We start from the raw sequence: 7,696 nt of genomic DNA, 5'->3' as shown, positions 1-7,696 counted from the left end.
TTATTAATATATAACTAATATAACTAGCCTACAAACTAATATTCTCAAACATAAATACAAGGGACAAACCTCTTGTATTTATACACTTACACCTTCGGTTAAACTTGCCATTATTCATTTATCATGGCGGCTAACTTTCCAGTTTTAGATTACTTAAGATGCCTTATCATGATAAGACTCTTATCTCTTATCACTCAATCCTTATTGGCCTCGGCATCTTATCTCAACCCTAAGATACCTTATCATGATAAGATTCTTATCTCTTATCCCTCGATCATGATTGGCTTCGGCATCTTATCTCAACATTTGTCTCTGTATTTATGACTGAGAGTAATAATCCGTATGTTAGTTATATTAGTTATATATATAAATAAGCAACAAAAATAAGAAAAAGTGAACATATACAATGGATATTCATAACAGAATAGCTGTTGAGATAAGATGCCGAAGTCAATATCAATAAATTAGAGAAAGAGGCTTATTAAAGACAAGGCATTAGAAAAGAGCCTTGTAATGACAAGGCATCAAGTAATCTAAAACTGGAAAGATTAGCCGACGTCATGAGTGTATAAATAGGAGAGGTTTTGTCTCCTATCTGTGTTTAGAATCATTAGTTATTAAGAGTTGTATAAGTTGTTTTTAACTAAGTAACAAACATAAGAAAAAGTGTACATATACAATGGATATTCATAATAGAATAGCTAGACTTCAACAATAGCTAGACTTCAACATTGAATACTGTGTCGTCAAAAGTGTTGTTAAAGTTGTCATACCACCAAAAATAGATATTCAATCAAAGATAAACAGATTTTAACTGGATAAGATGTGTTTTAGTTTATTTATCCTCGCTATTATTATATCTATGATATGATGTGTTTTTCTTGTTCAATACATATACTATATATATGTTGAGAAAGAATGCCAAGATTGATAAGAACTCATAAGATGAGATTGCAACATAAGAATTAGATTCCTTCACAATCATGGCATGTCCTCTGCTACGGTTTTAGGAAGTTTATGTGTAAACATGTAAACCTAGAAAGTATATGTATCTAAATGGAGTTACTTCTGAAGGATAAAACCAGAAAATGTTCATCAATACTAATCTATTCTCATTTGTGACTCATAAAAGGTAGCGCCTACTTAAATTGAAGTTTAAGCTAAAAACTTAGTTTACTGTTTTCTCTAATAGAATTGAATAACACTTTCAAACATACTGATGCATAACTGCTAGGAGATAAAAAGCACCAAAAACAAATACTCTTATACTCGAAAAAATTATTTCTAGCAAGATCTTCTGCCAGTTTGAACTGATTTTAAGTGTCAAAACTGGTATTCCTGTTTTCTCAAGAGTTGCAAATTCTTGAAGAATCTCCAAGAATCTCCATCTACGTGAAAAACTGCTAAAAACTGTTGCAATCTGTTTATTCTTGATGTAATATCCATTATTAATAGTGTCTCTTCTATTATGCTTGTTGCTTATTTATATATAACTAATATAACTAACCTACAAACTAACATTCCCAAACATAAATACAAGGGACAAACCTCTTGAATTTATAAACTTATAACTTCGGCTAGACCTTCCATACTACATTCATCGGCGGCTAGATTTCCATTATACATGTATCACGGCGCTAAACTTTCTTGTTTAGATTAATCAGATGCCTTGTCATAATAAGATTCTTATATGTGATCTCTTGATCCTTATTGGCTTTAGCATCATATTTCAACAAAAACAACCACATCATTCACATTGTAATTGTAATGGTGATGGTCAACTAGTTTCTTATGGTATATCATGAAAACCAATATTTTGCTTTTGTCATAAAGGATTGGTCTTTCTCTTAATTTCCTGACCAACACTGTAAACTGTGAGGTCATTAAAATAGTTTGATTGTTTTGATTAACCGCTAATAACTCCCTTTTGCTTAAAAACTAAAGCTTTTTGATGAGATAGTGAAAAGTTGTCATATTCAAAAATGGAGAATTTTTAGCATTATATAAAACATTGAATCAGATCTAGGGATTAGGTTGAAAGCTGCTCTTACCACTCATAAAATTCTTTCTGATCAACCTTGTGCGGGCTATAAAGAAGTTTTGTAAGAGGTACATCAAGTCTTTTTCAAAAGTAAACCAATTTTACTCCTAACACGCTTAGCAGGCTATGCAACGGTATTATATTGGGATTTTGGGGTATGATGCTTTGTCTTTTAATGGGTTGAAACTATCTGATATTGTTTTACTTCGTTTACTTTTGTTACCACTTCATTGACTAAGCTTGAAAGCCCACCAGCAGGGAAAAAAACTTTACAACAATTTGTATCACTAAGTGGTGATGACAAAAACTCCTTTGTGTGAAACTTTGAGTACATGATTGACAGATCCGTCTACAACAATTATTTGAATCTGGATATTTTGGACAGCCTATTATAATAAAATCAATCGAACAGTGAAATGAATTTTCCTTCATCTTATTTGGACTAGTTAGTATCTGAAATATTCAATTATGGGTTTTTTCCAGGGCTTTTCCAAACCTGTTTCTGTTCTTGAATCTAAATTATCTGTCTATGCGTTCTCTGCTGTTATTCATTTGTATGAGAAGTGCTCGTAACAAGTCGGTTTCAACGGTTTTTGTCTGAGAGTTGAATAAAGCCTTCAAACTATCTTTTTTTATTAATTAAATCCTTCAGTAAACAAGAGTCCAGAATTACTCATGAAATAAACCTAGAATTACTAGTAAACGTCATCTGTTGTAATCTAGCTGTTCAGTTATGAATATCCACTGTATATTGTTCGCTTTTTCTTATTTTTGTTGCTTATTTTTATATATATAACTAATATAACTAACCTACAAACTATTACTCTCAGTCATAAATACAAAGACAAACCTCTTGTATTTATACACTTATGCCTTCGGTTAAACTTGCCATTATTCATTTGTGACGGCGGCTAACTTTCCAGTTTTAGATTACTAAGATGCCTTATCATGATAAGACTCTTATCTCTTATCTCTCGATCCTTATTGACTTCGGCATCTTATCTCAATATCATCTGAACCATTTTTTAAAATAAATTGATTCCAGTAAATCAGGAAATTTACCTTAATCTATTTGTTAATTAGTTTTCTGAAAATGATACATAATTGTAGGTAGAGTTACAAAAAGAGGCATACACTGTTTATAGGTAAGATAGATTGTAATTTATATAAATAATAATTCTGCTGAAATTTTTTCACTCAAACCATTTCTCAGGAATCCTAAATCATTATTTGTTTTCTGTGTTAATGCTTAAGAATTGAGCGTTTCTTCAGCAATTTCGTCCGTATAAACGGCTCCATCTCTAAGATTCTGCCAATAAACTTCTCCTTTTTTGCTTGAACTCTACGTCACTTCAAGCGAACTATCCTACTTTAATTGAATTTTTTAGTATCTGTTAATTCGGGATTTTCAAGAATTTTACCAAGATCTGAAACCTCGTTACTGGCCTGCAACACCCTTCAAAATACTTTTTTTCCGGAAATAATCAGCTCTAGACTCGCTGTCTAAATAACACTACCGCGGGCTATTAACCAGATAATATGTGAGACTTAAATTACTTACTGTCTTTAGTGAGATCCTTTTAATCTACAGGAAAAAAAAATCCTATGCTAAAAGCTACTACTAACTTCAATCAACTTTGCCTAGCTATGCAGAAACAGAAGATTTCAAGTTTTCCTGTATTTTGTTAGTTTTATCTACTTAAAATTGCAATAAATTGTAAATACAACCCTCAAACATTTCAAGAAAAAGAGATTTCAAAGTTACCTCGCTAAACGCATATCGTTTTTAACTACCTAATCAGTCCAAAGCATGGCATTGTTAAAGTTAACAGGGGATTGTTAAATTTAACAAAGAATAGCAGGAAACAATGACTCCCGAAAACAATTGCTTTTCCGTGATTGCTAAACGTTTGCCTACCTGTGGATACATTTTTTACTTCCTTTAAAATTTTATAGGCTGTTTTGCATCAACTGTGCACGAGTAACTTTTCAAAGTATGCAAATGTGTCAGATCTGATACAAACTTCGTCTTTGCCGAGAATTGGAATTGGGTGTTGCTGTTAAAGTGGAAACCACTAAAGACTAGTTTTAAAAAAGTATGACACTACCATCAAGGACAGGAAGCTCGTATACAAAATATTGTTGATTTTGAACAGCAGCACATTAAGGGAAATATGAATCCACTGGTAGTTAACTACAAAATATGCATAATGCATAAAAAGCAAGTCCTGATTGAGTCGTTTCATCGTAAAAGCATTATAAAAAGAATTGTATACTTTGCATCACATTTTATTGATGTAGCTCTCTTGGCAAGTTACAATTATTTGAATTGCTTTTTTACTAGTTTCTGCTGTTTATTGCTAAATTGCTACATCTTCTGGATATCTATCACACAAATGTTGGCTTAATGACGGTATTTTGGTTTACTCAACATTCCATCATTTTCGAGTGGCGCCAACGAACGCTAGACTCATTAGTTCAATTGAATATTCTCGACATACAATTTTTGGGGCTTCAAAAAATTTACGTCGAGCAGTCGCAGCAAGATGACGAAGTAAACGACTAGTTTTCAATGTTATTCTAAATTCAATTTATTCAAATAGAAATACTTGCCAACGTTAAAAAAACGATTTTAGATGTTCTGGACCTTGGGATTAAACCATGAGTGACTAATTTGTATTGAAATTCCAGATGAAACCAGTATGGAAGGTTGAGATCCATTCAACAATTGACTTGTTGGTATTTCGAGAATATAAAAAATATAAGGTGAGGATTTATGACTGAAATGAAGATACCACAAAAAATATTGTATTGACACAAGAAAGCTGAACGAAAAAAGGTTTCCCAACTTTATTCACAATTTCAGGTATCTTTGCTTTTCTGTATGGTACATGTGTTTAAATTCCCTTGCTATTGTAAATGCGTTTTGAGATAAGATGCCAAAGCCGACAAGGATCTAAATATCAGTAATAGAGTATGTTGAGATAAGCTATCTAGACAGACAATAGATAAGAGATCAGAGATAAGATGGGAATAAGGTTGCAAGATAAATAAAAGGTCTTTATGAAGAGAAGGCGCCAATAACCTAAAAATAGAAAGGTTAACCCACGTGATGATTATATAAATACAAGAGGTTTGCCCTTGTATTTATGTTTGAAAATATTAATTTGTAAGTATGTCAGTCACAAGCAACAAACATAATAACAAATCTACTACTGATAATGGATAGAATAAAAAGATTACAACAGGTTATGTGCCACTTTGCTCTCACTTGTACTTGAGATGAAAGCATGAAATTTTATTTGTCAATCAATCATCCCAAGTGGTACAGTCAGTCATGCTTATTGCCGCTCAAGGTGCTTGTCTTACACCTGAAGATATGTTGTTATCTGAAGCTGACTAAAAAAATGAGTCGTTGGCTTTGAGCCTTCAGTTAACGTTGAACAATGCGGTCCATGCTGTGTTGATGAATACTGTTTCACCTAAGATCTTGATGAAGTACCAGTCTGAAATCGTGTTCGGATATGAGTTACTTCAGTTGATTAAGAACGATTGTTCCCAGATCAGCTTTCTTCAGCTTTTGGGAAGGTTCAATAAAGTTTTTGACGCTTTAGTGAGTAAGTCTCCTGATGAAAATACTCTAACATTGCTCAAACAGATTTGTGCTCACTTTCACCTTCCAAAAAAAAGTGCGCATGGGCTTACTCTATCTACGGATGTTTAATTCCGAACTGGCATATACCTGGGTGCTTAATGCCCCAAATCCGAACATTTCGCTGTCATCGATGAAAATACGTTGCAAGATCTTGTTCCTACTACGCATGGTTCGTCGTTTCATGCTACCTCCAAGAAGCCAATGGTCAATAGACTGAAATGTCATTAGTGTCAGAAGAGAGGTCATGTGGCCGATGACTGTCCAGCCATTGATTGTAAAACTTACGGTAATAATGTTGCATCGGTGGGTTTCTTGGGTTACTTCTATGTCTGGCTGTGACCCAATCCAAACTTCCTTTGCTGCTGGTTTCTCGTTGGTTCCTGACGGTAAGCCGCTGTCTTACAAAGACGCTTCCCTGATCGCTACATGGTGGGGAACTAGGTGTGCGGGGTATACAGTAAGGACCAATTTGGAATATGCGGTCTCGGCCCTGTCCAGGTTTATCAAAACCCCGTATGCAAATCATTATGCTGCTGCCAAACATGTTCTTCGGTACATAAAAGGTACGCTTGGCAAAGGACTAGCATTCAAGAAGAATACTAGTTTCAATTTAGCTGGCTACTGCGACTCCAAATGGGCTGGTGATAAAGTTGACAGAAAGTCGATTACCGGTTATGTTTAAATGTTGGGTAATATTGCAATAACATGGAAATCCACGAAACAGCAGACGGTGGCGCTATCATCTAATGAGGCTGAATACATGGCACTGGGTGGTGCAATACAAGAGTTGTTGTAGTTAACACAACTGCTGAAACACATTGGACTTAAAATGAACAAGGTACTGTGCATTTTTGAGGACAACTAAGGTTGCAGAATGTTATCAACTCATCCGTTTCATCACCGGAGAACTAAACCTATTGACGTCAAACATCATTTGTTAGACATCATATTTCAGAAGGGAATTGTGAGATAGTTTCAATCAACACTGATAATATGGTTGCTGATATGTTAACTAAAAGTTTAGCCAAGATTGAATTCAATAAGTTTGTTGGTCTAGCTGGAATGTCGAACATTTCTACAAGTGTTTAGATTCTGGTGGGGTGTTGAGATAAGATGCCGAAGTCAATAAGTGTTAATAAATTAGAGAAAGAGGCTTATAAAAGACAAGGCATTAGAAAAGAGCCTTGTAATGGCAAGGCATCCGACAAGAGGCTTAGAATGACAAGGCATCAAGTAATCTAACACTGGAAAGATTAGCCGACGTCATGAGTGTATAAGCAGGAGAGGTTTTGCCTCCTATCTGTGTTTAGAATTATTAGTTATTAAGAGTTGTATAAGTTGTTTTTTAAATAAGCAACAAATATAAGAAAAGGCGAACAGTATACAATGGATATTGTTGTAATCTAGCTATTCTGTTATGAATATCTATTGTATATTGTTCACTTTCTATTATACTTGTTGCTTGTTTATATATAACTAATATAACTAACCTACAGACTATTACTCTCAGTCATAAATACAGAGACAAACCTCTTGTATTTATACACTTATACCTTCGGTTAAACTTGCAGTTTTAGATTACTAAGATGCCTTATCCTGATAAGACTCTTATCTCTTATCTCTCGATTCTTATTGGCTTCGGCATCTTATCTCAACACTAATATACCTTATCATGATAAGATTCTTATCTCTTATCTCTTATCTCTCGATCCTTATTGGCTTCGGCTGTTGTAATCTAGCCATTCTATTATGAATGTCCATTGTATATGTACACTTTTTCTTATGTTTGTTACTTAGTTAAAAACAACTTATACAACTGTTGAGATAAGATGCCGAAGTCAATATCAATAAATTAGAGAAAGAGGCTTATTAAAGACAAGGCATTAGAAAAGAGCCTTGTAATGACAAGGCATCAAGTAATCTAAAACTGGAAAGATTAGCCGACGTCATGAGTGTATAAATAGGAGAGGTTTTGTCTCCTATCTGTGTTTAGAATCATT

This window comes from Pichia membranifaciens, assembly GCF_001661235.1.
Source record: "Pichia membranifaciens NRRL Y-2026 unplaced genomic scaffold PICMEscaffold_1, whole genome shotgun sequence".
Lineage (NCBI taxonomy): Eukaryota > Fungi > Ascomycota > Pichiomycetes > Pichiales > Pichiaceae > Pichia > Pichia membranifaciens.
This window is presented reverse-complemented; position numbering follows the sequence as displayed.